This window comes from Orbicella franksi, chromosome 11 (assembly GCF_964199315.1).
Source record: "Orbicella franksi chromosome 11, jaOrbFran1.1, whole genome shotgun sequence".
Taxonomy (NCBI): Eukaryota; Metazoa; Cnidaria; class Anthozoa; order Scleractinia; family Merulinidae; genus Orbicella; species Orbicella franksi.
The window spans coordinates 6,568,471-6,582,454 of NC_138155.1; the positions used below are offsets into that span (position 1 = coordinate 6,568,471).

The window sequence follows — 13,984 nt, forward strand, 5'->3', positions numbered from 1 at the left end:
ATCCAAATTGGTAGAGCAAGTTATTTATTATTATTTCCATAAATGCTACAATACAGTAAATGTGCTAATACGAAGTAATTACAGGTGGATGATTAATTGGTTCTCTTCTCTTGTGGTCGTCAATAGAGTGTTTTCACAAGACGTCTCGGCAGCCATATTAGTGTCCCAAAACAATGAAACAGTGGCTATTTCCGTGTTCCAAACCAATCCTGCGGGGGATCGAGTTAAACTTTTTTCCTTATCTAAACACTTTCTCTCGATTGTTCCAATATATTTGCGTTGGCTGCTGGCCAGGTGAATGGAAATACTGTAAAGCTCTTCTAGGAAAATATTATTAAGGCAGTACATAGCGACTCGACCATATTTGGAGCTATTTATTACATATTGTATTAGCATAGTGTAAGCCGTTTTAATGTGGCAATATACTCAACATTTCAACTTCTACGTCATCTCTAATCTGGGTGTTTTTTTTGGGGGGAGCGCGTTCAACTTTATCCCCATTTTGTCGCCATCGCCTTTCAATATGGCGACAAATTTCGAGATCGGGCTTCACCCCTTCCACGTTCGCTTATTTTTTGCTTTTTTCTCCCATTTGTTACGCCATCGTTAATTTTAAAGTTACTTACTTAAAGAAGTCTTAAAAAATAAACTTTCCTTCGCTTCATCTAAACGATTTAAGTGCATGAATAATCCAACTGTAAATCTATATCTAGCTCACTTTCCGACGGACACAAACAAACATATTTCGAACATTGTGGCTTACTCTGATCTTTCACTCTCTTTTCTCAAGCAAATACGTAATTTCATGGCAAACAGCGTTTCTCAGTTTAGCTGAGTGCACAACTTAATGGTAATATTTAACGTCCGCGATTAAAGAAAGGTCGATCAAAAAAAAAAGTTTCTTCAAATAACGCAAGCTGCAAACACGCCCTGGGTTATGGTCTCCTGGCCACACGTTTTGTTATTCAGCTAATCGACTTATCAGTATTTTAAAGGTTATCTACTTAAATTAAAGAAGTCTTAGCAAATGAACTTTCCTTTGATTCATCTAACCGATTTAGATGCACGGATAATCCAACTGTTTATCTCGATCTAAATCGGCTTTTCGACTTACACTGACGAACAAACCTCGAACATTGCGACTCACTCTGATCTTTCACTCTCTATTTTCAAACGAGTACGTAAACATGTCACGAAAAGGATTTCTCAGTTAAGCTGAGTACAATATTAAACAGTAATATTTAATTTCCGCGGGAAAAAAAGAGGAAGAAGAAGAAGAAGAAGAAGAGCAAAAAATAACGCAAGATTTAAACAGGTTCCGGGTTATGGCCTTCGTCACTACATGCTTCTGTCGATTTATACCTTTGACTCCTGCGACTGATCATGAGCGACAGGGTTTTCGAAAAGAGAATCTAAATCGTTATCATTTGCATAGAGAGCGGGCGATGTTACATTAGCAGTATTGAGTTTGTCACCAGCAACAGCATCACAGTTTATGAAATTGTTCAGCCTCTTCTCAGGCATTTCCGAATATACTGAGTCGTTAACGCCGCAGCTCTCTGTGTTCATCTGCTGCAAGGCTTCTCTCTTTTCCATTGCAACATGATATTTTTCGAGACTAGGGTTGCTTTGACCAACCTTGTTCTTTGCAACGCAGCAAAACCGGCGGTACCTATAATGTAGAAGGGGAAAAAAAATCAGCGATGTGTGTAGATTCAAAGTTAACAAAAGGTGGTAATGGTGTGGTATGGGTTTTTCTCTTCTTCCCATGAATTTGCTCGATCTCAAAAGCAGTCACATATGTTTTAACGTCTATCGTCCTGTAGGCATTCGAAATGATTTGCCGTGCTCTAGCTAGTAAGCGAGCTCTGGTCAAGAGTGTGATAGCGGATCTCCGGCCGCCCGAAGGGTCGCCAAGCCGAGCCCCACACCCATATAGGAAAGAAAAGAAAACCCACGAATTGATTTTCTCGTGGTTATCATGGCTAGTGGTATTGCTCGTGGGCGCGTACGAACGACGACGACGACGACGACGATCGGTGTCGCGCAAGATGGCGGACATACTCTAGCTAAAAGGTTAACAGAGACATGTAGTCTTGATTTATAGCCTCCTTCTTTGATATTGGACATCCATGTTGTGGTCAATAGTCACCTTTTAAAACAAGGTATCTGTTGACCAGTATCACGTGACCATATCGCGGGCTCAAGTTTGAGCTGGTCGAGGTAACGTGTTATTTTTAAGTTCACAGTTGACCATAAGCTGTTTTTTTTTAAATTATTATTATCATTGGATTGCGGGCTCATGTTAGGTTAACTTGTTGTAAACGGCACCTGTTGTTCGGAAGCCGGTTAATGCTAACCCAGCATTAAAACTTAACAGAAGTATAAATATTTATTGTATACAAATGTTTTGTTCCGTGTATTTTGAGATTATTCAAGCTCAAAACAGAAGGCCAAACAATATACAGAAAGCCTCACTGCAAAGTTACAAAACTAAAATCAAAATTCTCGCTTAACCTGGGTTATCTTAACCGGGCTTTGAACAACCTAGCCCAGGAGCTCCGCTTTTAGACTTGGCTAAGTCTATATATTGAATTTCTGAAGGTTTTTGAAGGTGACGACAGAGGGAATTGTTAGTTTACAGACAGAATGACACAGGACGATCGATGAAAATCCTACCTTTGATTAATTTACTCAGAATTAGATTAATTGTCATAAAGGTTCATTTACATACCTGCAGTAGGCAGCTGTAGCTACTATGCCTATCATTGCAATCACTGCGATAAACGATACTGTTATGTAGATAGCGGTATTCTTTCCCTCTCTCGGGACTTTGTTGGACAAAACGCCTGCTGGCGAAATAAAGAAAACAATTCCTCGTACCTTTGACATTATTCGTAATTTTAACGAACCTGTAAATTACTTCTTATTGTTCAACTTTATTTTTCGTAATTCATGATTATCGTTCTCGGTTTTTTGACCTTCCCTTTGGATTATAATAATCTAGCTATTTGGCGTTTCTTAATTTCCTGTACATTACAAAGACGACTTAAAACATCGCAACAGCTCCTTTCAAAAATTAAGCTACAGATCTTTGGACGCATGGAGAAAAATGGTTTTAATCTTCCACGACGTTAGGCCCTTTTTTATTTCGTTTGCCTTGCGTTCAACTCATGGTTTTGAGGACCTTTCAAAGGAAATTATTTATCTGCCCTATATAGTTTCGATATGTACATGTACTAACCCTTGACACATTCCTCACTGGACGCGCCTCCCAAGTTATCGGTCGACTTTCCTTCATCGCATTCTATACAACTGGCCTGGCCTTCCTTGTCTTGGTAACTGCCTTTACCACACAATACACATTTTGAACTGCTTTTAACATATGATGTTCCAACGGGACAAGTCACTGAATTGAAGAGAGACAGGTTGCGTGTTAAAATACGCAGAGAGAAGTCCAAGAGTACCGCCTTTCTCCCTCGTTGACGCCCTCACGGACCCCTCACTGACGTCCTCACAGAGGCCCTCACTGATGTCCGCCCTGACAGCCAGCTTCGGAGTATTTTCCCGGTGGGGCACGTACAAAAATGTGCGCCATATAATATCCTTGCATACGGCGGTTGCACCCGCAGTACGAGCGGCAATCAAACCTGAGCTGTCCTACCGAAACGGTCATCGAAACGACACGGTAATGGCCTTTTCCTTCGAAGCTAGCTATAGCAAAAATAAAAACAATGCTAAAGTTGCTTTGGCCTCTTCTTATAGTTAACTTGACAATTCCGGGTTTAATTTGACGAGGAACAGCACATTTTGTATAAAATAACAGAGCTGTTATTCTACCTGGCGACAATCAAAGAATTACGAGCGAGTTGCCATGCCGGACGCCGGCAACCCGTTTTTGGCACCAAATTAGAAGCTTGGTGACACAAAATGTTTCATATTTTTCACTTTACAATCTAATAAGGTTTTTGGAATTGTAAATCCCTTTCCTTGACTATTTAATGCCATACCCAGTGAGAAAATTTGCCTGATTTCAATGCCCTTCCTGTTAACTTACAATGACGTCAGGACAGTAAACTTTTCCCGCCTGCTGTCTCCTGATTGGTCAATTCAAATTTCAGGAGCGCCAGCCGTATGCAAGGATATCATTATACCGACAAACTGAACGTTGAACAAAATTATGATGACAAGCGGTCGATATTTTTTTAATATTGACCGCAAAGATGGACGCTCCTAAAATAGTTTTGCTGGTTTGCTGTTTGAAACGCTGAACTAAGGGAAGTGTTTGTCGTGTGTAGGCACCATTATGGCTTGACGTCTAGGAGAACGCTTAGCCGTGTCGGATCTTTGATCATGAATCTGGGACTGGAAATCTAAGTAAATTGAGCTTTTATGATTCTTATATTTTCAATAAAATCTGTTCTTCTCTCACTAAGGAAGGTAATCAGTCGCAAGATGGTCCGACCGTATCCGGAGTAAAAATTTTAAAATAAACAATACTTACCACATCCCTTTCGATCAGCGCTCGTAACAGAGCCAGCTGCACAAGTGACATTGGAGAAGAGATGTTGCAATGACGATCTATCAGCAGTACTGTTCGCTCCATTCAGACTTATCTGAAACTGCCCTGTAGCGACGGCGTACTGCACCTGAAACAAGACTGCTTCGCTCCTCTCTTCAACATCATCTCCTGGCGAAGACGAATTTACGACCAGCGAGAAGAGAACTTCCATCGCCGGATCTATCGCTCTTCTCTTCTTTGTATTGGCTAACGAATCACATCCGGGAGTTGCTACGTCTTTTAGTTTGCATGCATGGCATCCTTGCACTGCTAAAAGCATGTCTCTGATTACCTTCTCGACTGCAGCGTACAGCTTTGCGAGACTTCGGAGGATGTTACATTGCAAACCAGGAAATTCAATCGAGAAGTGAAGTTTTATCTGTTTGGGGGCAGCCTTGCCTGTACGAGAATGAAAAGAAGAGTAATATAAGGATTCAAAACTCCGACGAGTAAATTGCCTAGGGAACTGATTGCATTCTATTAGTTAGGTCTAAAAGAAAATGAGACACTTGCAATGTGATGCCTAAGCCTGTCAAACTAAATAATTTAACGTTGTGGTCAAAGTTTCTGACCTCAAGACCATTACGAAATATCATGTTCTCGCTGCTAATATTATAAGAAACTGAACATATTTCTTCAATCAATAAACCATTCACTCGATAAGAAAGCCATCCTTAATCCGGCAAAATGAGTTGATTCACAGAAAAATTCTTATAAGGTTAGAATGTCATGTCCGGAGCGAGCTTTGCCCGTTTTGAAACTTTCTCGAGGATTCAAAGGCTTAATTGTACGATTTGGAGGCTTTGACTCACTATTTTTACGCAATATTCTCTAGGTCTCAATGCCAAAAACAACAGCGTGTAAGAAGTCAGGAAATGTAGCCTACCGGTTGGGCATAGAATAGTAATCCGAGGATGGTTTTGAAATACTGGTAAAAGGAAATTAGCGCTAGAGAGGCGTATTGTTTGGTTTTAAATTACCACGCGCAAAGCTTCCGTATCAGTAAAGAAAATAGCAATAGTAGAAGGAGTCCAAGTGTACGAGATAGCCAGCCTTTTGCACTTAACTGTGACACGCGCCTATTTTGCATTGGACAGGAGACTTCCATGGTTGCCAGATTAAAGCACAACCCGCAAACGGATAAGACATGGGAGATGCCTTGCGATAAAATAACATTATGCATTCGGTTATTGGCATAATATCTTTTTTTTATTTCGGGCGGAAACTGGACACCTTTTGAGCGGGGAAGGAATGTATCCCTTTTACACTTTAGAAGATCATACGTACTTGAACATTTTGGCAATACTGGCTTCTCCACGCCATTCCATTTCCAGTTTGTATCAGGACCACAGCCATATATAGTCACTGCCTTCGCACTGAACGAATAACCTTCATCGCAGGACATGATACACAGCAGTTTACCGGAAACCTTTCGACAATATATCGTCCCATTTCTAGGCTTATTCAGTACTGGACACTCTGCAGAAAAGGTGACAAAACACTATCAGCTTTCTTCGTGTATAGTGTGATACAGATCATTCAAAGTGAACATATTTTCAGTTTCTAAGCTTCAAATATCAACCCATTTTGATACCAAGGTATTATAGCGGCTGTTTTGGCTTACATAACGTCTCAAGTCTTAAAAGGGACCGTAGGCTTTTTTCATATCTCGGTTTATAATGCCACTTTAATTTTCTTTTCGTTCAAATTTTATCATTATAGATTGTATGGGTCATTAAGAGTAGCCAACGCCCGTCCCAGGCTAGGATGATAGTCCATAAGAGTTGACAAAAAGTTATCATAGCCTTTGATATTAGCTAAGAATAGTCAAGCGAGAGTTTGAGATCGTGACATCTCCTGTGGTTGGTCCAAAAGTCTAAAACGTAAAACACAGAAAAGCAGGTGAACGCAAAAGACACTGAAGCTGCTAAAACACCCTCACTTCTGAAAAAGAATGGCCAGGCCAAAGCCAGTGTTGGTGATGGCGAACAAATTCTTAAAAAGCACACAGGGAGTGAAGTATGGTACGGAAAACGTACTCTGGTCACCGATAGAGAGTACCGATTTCAGTGTTGCTATTTTCTTAACATAACGTATTCGTGGTATTCCTCTAAGTAGTGTTAAACTGAGCGATTCAAGACTTATAGCTTTATGACCCTTTAACCTTTTCCGTTGATGATCTTCTTCTCACAGTTGGTTCCCCAATAACCTTTGTTGCACTGGCAGTCATATCGGTTGATACCATCTACACACGTGCCATTAATACAGGGATTTGAACTGCACTCGTCGATATTGATGTCACAGTGAGGACCTGAGAATCCGGCTTGGCATTTACAGTGGTAAAGTCCCTGGCGAGACTCGCAGTGAAGGAAGTGCGAGCAGTTAGTTGTACACATGTCCAAAGCTGCAAATAAAACAGTGAAAAAAATATATATATATCCCACTATTGCAATAATGAAGTTTCGTACCATATTTTAAAAGCAGTCAGGCACTGCAAAATACTTCCTGGTCAGATGGGCAGTTTTCTTTGAATGAAAAGCTAGCTTTCTTATTAGAGTTCAAATAGTGCTAAATAGTCGTCATTATAATAGTCTCGTACTCGGGTCTCATCTTCAGGCTGAAAGTTGATATAAAGCGTTTTCACGTGACGTCATCAAATTCTTAAACCCATAAATAAAGAGCCACCAAAGTTTTTATCTTCACCAGGCCTAAGAAGTAGTAATTTTATATCTGTTTACAACTTTCCAGCTCAATAGTGTCCTTCGCCTGGATACCAGCCCATTTTGAATTTCAGAGTTATGGCGGTGCGTGACATAAAGCTACGATCGGGTTTATCGAAAAATATGTATTTATTTCGTGATTTTTAGCCATTTAAGACGTTAAAGTATTCGGAAAAGTGCTTATTTAAATGTCTGCTTGTTCAGTGCAGTTAATCAGCGTCCTACAAAGTAAGTTCCAGATGTTAACACTATTTTTCGGCCGCCATACTGGTGTACCACAGAGGAACACCGACATGGCGGCTCCATACAACTGAGCGCTGTAAATTTGCGCGGAACATTTCGACGAATATTTCAACTTTGGGACAACGCACACACCTTAAACTTGGCGAACTCTGCTCTTTATTTATCTCCTATAATATCACACTTCCTTGACCCCATGAAAACGTTATATTGTCTTGTAGAACATAACAAAGAACACTATCACGGAAAAGCTGGTCTGCTAGCAAGCAAAACAAACTGTGGCACAATGAAGGTTCTATGGGGTGGCTATACTACCGTAATTAGCTTTCTTTTTCCGTAAGTTTGGAATTGCTTTAATTCGGATGAGCTTGCGTAAACTACATGATTTATAACAGATGCCAAGTGGCATTACAATTTACTATAATAACAAATACCTTTGCATTGCGTCATGAACCTCTTTTCTACTTGTCCTTTGATTCCTGGTAGAAAGCTGCTCCATGCTCGCACACTTCCTGCAATGGGCCACGTGCAGTTATGCGCCGCGTTCCACATGTGGTCAGAAGTTGCTGGCACATCCCAAAGGCTCACTTGATGTAACGTGCCACCAAAGGCTGTCGAAATGGATGTCGTCTGCTCTCCCGCGAGATAACGTTGCCCAAGTACAATCCACCCACCTCCAGTGATAATTTCGCCGATTTGGACTTTTCTCGCGTTTTTCACTTCATCTCTGTCGATATACACCGAAACACTTCCCGTGGTTCCGTTCCACACGACCCCCAAGCAATGCCAGTGGTCGTCTGCTAACTTGAATCGGCTGTAACTACCTCATCTTTAATCTCCAGATGAACTTGAGACTCAGTAAAGGATAGTACAATGACGTCATCTGATTGTGGTTGCCCAGCAACGCTATAGCTAAACAGTGTGCCTGATTTGTATCTGGAATCTGCTCGCACAAACATAGCGATGGTGAAATATCTCATGTTTGGAATACTTTTACCGTCTGAGAGTAAAACCGTGTCGTCTGCGGTCTTATGTTTAAAAATAAGATCGAAGTTGCTGCCAAGAACTGCAAAGAAAGAGTTAATAATGTTGACAAAACAATTAAGTCTACCTGTTTAACTAGAAACATGGAAACTATGTGAAAATTAGTTTATCGGTCTTTTAGCGTCTAAGATACAGTGCTAAATGAAGCCACAAATGCACAAACTCTACCTTGTGGACGCTTAGGTTTTTTTTTTTTTTTTTTTCCCGGTACAAGCATGATATGCGCGATATTTCTAAAATAATTGCATCCCCAGGTTTTGTAAACGAAGCATTTATATTTACTTACAGATATCGCAAGAATCTCCAGCGAAGGAAGGGTAACACTCACAGCTGTAACCATTCTCCAGATCCTGACAATACGAGTTTGGCATGCAAGGACCCGAGACACAGTCATCAATATTCTGTTCACACGTGGCACCAGTAAAGCCAGTTTTGCATGAACAAGTGAAGCTCCCAGTTGAGTTGTCAGAATTGCACGTACCTCCATTTTGACAAGGTGTTGAAAGGCAGAAGTCTGTAATGTTTTCGCAGTTTTCGCCAATAAACTGATCTGGACAGAGGCATTTGTATCCGGGTGTCTGATCAACGCAGGTTCCGTTGTTAGTGCAGGGGTTTGATGCACATTCGTCGATCTCTGTTTGGCAGTACGTTCCATTGTAGTTTTGTGAGCACCGACAAGAGTAGCCCAGAGTACGGTCGACGCAAGTAGCGTTGTTCTGGCAGCTATTGTTGACACAGTCGTCAATATTGTTGTCGCATAACCTGCCTGTATAACCATCAGCACAAGAGCAAGTAAAGTTATTGACGGCATCATGGCAAGTTGCGTTGTTGAAACAAGGCATTTCCAAACACTCATCTATTTCAAGTTCGCAGTATTTCCCATAGTATCCACTTCTACAGTTGCAGTGGAACTCTGTACGAGTGTTGACACAGACGCCATTGTGGCTGCAGTTGGCTGTTTTGCAGTAGTCAATACGGCTTTCACAGTTATAGCCACTGAAACCTTTCGAGCAAAAACAAGTGTAATGTAACACCAGATCTGAGCATGTGCCATTATTTACACAAGGATTGGATTTGCAGTCGTCAATATTTTCTTCGCACTGCAAACCTGTAAATCCATCTGAAAGATACAAGCGAAGCCGTTAATCTGCGGATTAGACATAATGATGATCAGAAATGATAATAGAGATAAGTCGTCTTGATTGTAGGACTACGAAAGAAAGAGTCCCTTACTGGGTTCGAGCTCATACAAGCCCAGATACCGATCGGGCATTCTAACGGTTGAGTTTGCGAAAAAGGAATACGTCGCAAACAGTTTTTTTGACATCTTGCGTATTTCTGCACAGGTATATGTTTACGAAACAGGACGACAATTCTATAATTCCAGAACACGTTCAACAACTCTGTAAGCATTTTGAGGAAACCATTTGTACTGTGTTCAAAATAACGTCTAAAAGCTTCAAGCCAAACCATTAAAAATCAGTACTTAATGGTTTATGTGACTTGAAAATAAGGGTAACATGCGGTATATCTACACAGGTACATTACCTGATCATGGCATGTCCCGCCGAAGTAACAAGGCGAAGACGCGCACTCATCAATTTCCACGGAGCAGTCATCACCTAGAAAACCTGGCGGACATTCGCAGATGTAGCTGTTTATTTCGTCCCTGCACGAGGATCCATTACCACAGGAATTTATCACACAGTCGTCGATGTCAACTTCACAGTGAGGTCCGCTGAATCCATCAACACAGGAACAAGTGTAATTATCGATTCTGTCGATACATGTAGCATTATTTAGGCAAGGAGAGCCGGTGCATTCATCAATGTCAATGCTGCAGTTTTTTCCTGTGTATCCCTTCTTGCAAATACATCGATAGTCATTTATAAGATCAACACAAGGGCCATCGTTCACACATGGATTCTGTGTACAGTCGTCTATGTTTATTTCGCAGCTGATACCAGCAAACCCGTCGACACAAGAGCACTTATACTCGTCTACGCCGTCAAAGCAAATGCCGCTGTTTAAGCAAGTGGCATTTTTACAGTCGTCAATATTGATCTGACACTTATCTCCTTCAAAACCATCTGGACACTGACAAGTGAAGGAAGTGGTGCCATCAAAGCATGTTCCATTGTTCAAGCAAGGCGTCAAGGCGCAGAAGTCGATGTCTACATTGCAGATTTTACCTGCGAAACCTAGCGGGTACACACATATAAAATTGTTTACCCCGTCGTGACACGACCCGTTGTTTGAGCAAGGATTCGATGCACAGTCATCGATGTTGTTTTCGCAGTGCAATCCATCAAATCCATCGCGACAGTCACAGCGATAGCCATTATTCATATCCACGCAGGTGGCTTGATTTTGACAGGGGTTAAAGATACATTCATCGATATTGAACTCACAGGCTAACCCGGAGAATCCTTTCTCGCAGATACAATGAAACCCATTGACTTGATCCAAACATGTCGCATTGTTTTTGCAGTTTGCGTCTGTGCATTCGTCGATATTGTGCTCGCAATTGCTGCCATTAAAACCTACCGGACAAATACACTGGTAACTGTCAATTCCATCATGGCAGTTGGCCCCGTTTTGACAAGGGTCACTTGCACAGTCGTCGATATTCTCTTCGCAGTTGTTGCCTTGGTAACCCGCTGAACAGACGCACTCGTAGCTGTTTATTTTATCTCTGCAAGTAGCTCCATTGTGACATGGAAGTAAAAGACGTTCATCAATTTCCGTGTCACACAGCCTTCCCGTGTAGCCAGGCTCACACTGGCACTGGTAATCACCGGGGATATTTCTACACGAGGCATTGTTAGAACACGGCCACGAAACGCACTCATCTATATCCTCTTCGCAGCTAAGGCCTCGGTAACCGTATGCGCACGAGCAGGTGTAGTCGTTGACCAGGTCTTGACATTTGCCATTGTTGAAACATGGTTGATCCTGACAGTCATCAATATCAGTATCACACTGTTTCCCAGTGTAACCAGGTTGGCAGGAACACAGGAAATCGCCAATGAGGTCAATACAAGTGGAGTTGTTGATGCAAGGGCTGGAATCACACTCGTCGATTTCTACAACAAATATCATCCATAAATAAACAACAACAACAACAACAACAACAACAACAAAGAGAAATGACCACGGTCTAAATGAAGTATGTGAACTGTACTTTACGGGGCGCGTGTTTAACATGAGGTTCGTTGCCAATCCTAGCCGCCCTTGCTTCTTTTATTTTAGTTTTAATCCTGTGTAGCTCTGTGTAATTGAAATGATTTGTATGTCGTAAAGTTCACATAAACAGTCTATCCTCAAGGATTTTTGAAAGTTTTTGTTTTCGAGTGAGAAATTTAGGCAAGGCAGAAGGATAGTGCACAATGTTTCAGTATTACCACTTACCTATGCAATCTTGTGAGTTATTTGATCCTGTTTTAAGTGTTATAGTTGTTCCTGGACATGAAAAACACCCAGTACTCTCATTTAGTGGCTGAAAAGAGCGTCGATCGCACAAAATACATGGAACCAGTCCAGTTGGGGAAAACGATCCAGCAGGGCACGGAACTGTGGAAAGCAATTGACCAAAAGAACAGAAATCTCCATATAAATAGGGAATGGCATTATGTCAAACCGTAATTTAAATCGCTGAGTTGTAACATCGATTCCGAAACTGAAACTCTATCTACGAAAACTGCAAGCCCTGCTAACAAAGTACCCTAGATTAAAGCGAGTGGCTGTAGGCAAGCTAGCACCTAATTCACAAGCGTGATCGGTCCTAAACTAACTTTGGTATCTACACCATGCAGTTACTACGTATGTCGCTGGTCCATCGCAGTCCACTCCCCCTCCCTCCCAAGACGTTTTGCTGTCAGGTTGCTCAAACAATTTGCTATTTGCCAACAGATAAAGGAAGATTGCCTCGATGTCGCGCAAGGGAACACAAACCAACGTTCGCAGGGTTAGAAAAATAGCCAATACGTCTTTAATAAAAACCTCGCCTCCTCGGGGGGCTAGTTACAATTCGAAACACCTGATGTAGCACGTACATGGTATGCCTATAAAATACACACCTGCACATTGCATAGAGCTGTTGGATCCCTCACCAGGAGTTGTCAAGGTAGGACTACATTCTAAGCACGATCTTTGACCTTCCATTGTCTGATAGTACCCCTTTGTACAAAGAAAACAAGGCTCCATTCCGGTGGGCGAATACGAACCAGGTTTGCAGAGAGCTTCCATGAAAACAAATGATCAAGAGAGGTTTCATTCTAAAGGTGATGTATTTCATTCCACCATGATACATATTGAATAGTATCACAAGGGCTTACACTGACCACTACCACCTGTCGCGAAATGTTCGGAATACACTGCCGCCCCCCCCCCCCCTCCCTCCTCCCACTTATTTAAAATGCCTTTTTCTTTAAAGGTGCCATAAATTTTTAAAAGAAGGAACTCTTTCACTGTGATTCGGACTCCCCTCCGTCTTTGAAACATGCTGCTTATAGAATTTTGCTTAATTAAAGATTTGTTGAAAATACTGATATGGAGAAGAGGAAACGCAAGGTGCGATTTTTTAAAATTATCATCTTAACGAAGTGTGTCTAGTTTTGATTTGGCAATTTGTTGTAGAATAAATAATTGTGTTTTGCTATGTAGCCAGGGTTGAAGGTTTATTGCATCTGATAGTTTGTTTATAAGTTCTGGAATACCAATTAAGTTTTAAGTTACAGTAAATCTGAGGCACATTACTTCGTCAGGCTTAGTTACCTAAACAGCTGGAACTGTTCTCTGTTCTCGTCTGCATAGCTGAAGTACCCGATGGACACATCAAACACTCTTCCTGTGCACTGAACTCTTGGTATGATCCGATCGGACAATCCTCGCACTTTCCAGTTAAATAATTTAAGAAGGTCCCACTTGTACAATTTACTATAGATCACAAAGACAAAGATACAGTAAAGAAGTTTATATGGCAGTAAAGCACCCAAAAATGTTATACCAGGTTTTAGTTTAAAACGTGTGGTATAAAAATCTTACTGCTGTAGGCGTAACTACCTAGCATGAAATGTCTTGGTGCAGTGTCTAATTGTTCCTATATGTGGGTTTTTAACATGAAACCGCCATCAAATAAAAAATAAATCTGAAAAACATACTTACGGCAGTATCCTTCTTTAAATGTTTGTCCCTTGGTACAAAGTTGTTTAGGTTCTAAGATGTTGAATGAATATTTATCAGTTACGAACTCAGTGCCATTGATGGTCAGACTGAGATTGCCGTTGTCAACTGCAGCTTTTATCCGACTGCTGATCTTTTTGGCAATTTTCACGCCCTTTTCACCAATGATAATATGGCCTTCTTTAGTGTCATTTGCGTCAATGCCATTGAGGTCGACTATAAAAGTAAAGCAAAA

The 13,984-nt window shown here is 41.2% G+C and overlaps 1 pseudogene across 1 annotated transcript in view; it reads right to left on the reverse strand.

Annotated features, from left to right (window-relative positions):
• Positions 1-803: 803 nt before the first annotated feature.
• The window catches only part of LOC145502477 (uncharacterized), a 32,273-nt pseudogene continuing 19,092 nt past the window's right edge, over positions 804-13,984 (reverse strand). The window contains exons 19-31 of the transcript XR_014051336.1: positions 13,732-13,965; positions 13,342-13,503; positions 12,645-12,806; positions 11,977-12,138; positions 10,114-11,651; positions 8,852-9,712; positions 7,956-8,587; positions 6,726-6,965; positions 5,849-6,040; positions 4,505-4,960; positions 3,245-3,409; positions 2,735-2,852; positions 804-1,672 (exon numbers count right to left, since the gene is read on the reverse strand). The product of XR_014051336.1 is annotated as an uncharacterized LOC145502477 (transcript). The remainder of the gene's footprint in view (positions 1,673-2,734; positions 2,853-3,244; positions 3,410-4,504; positions 4,961-5,848; positions 6,041-6,725; positions 6,966-7,955; positions 8,588-8,851; positions 9,713-10,113; positions 11,652-11,976; positions 12,139-12,644; positions 12,807-13,341; positions 13,504-13,731; positions 13,966-13,984) is intronic.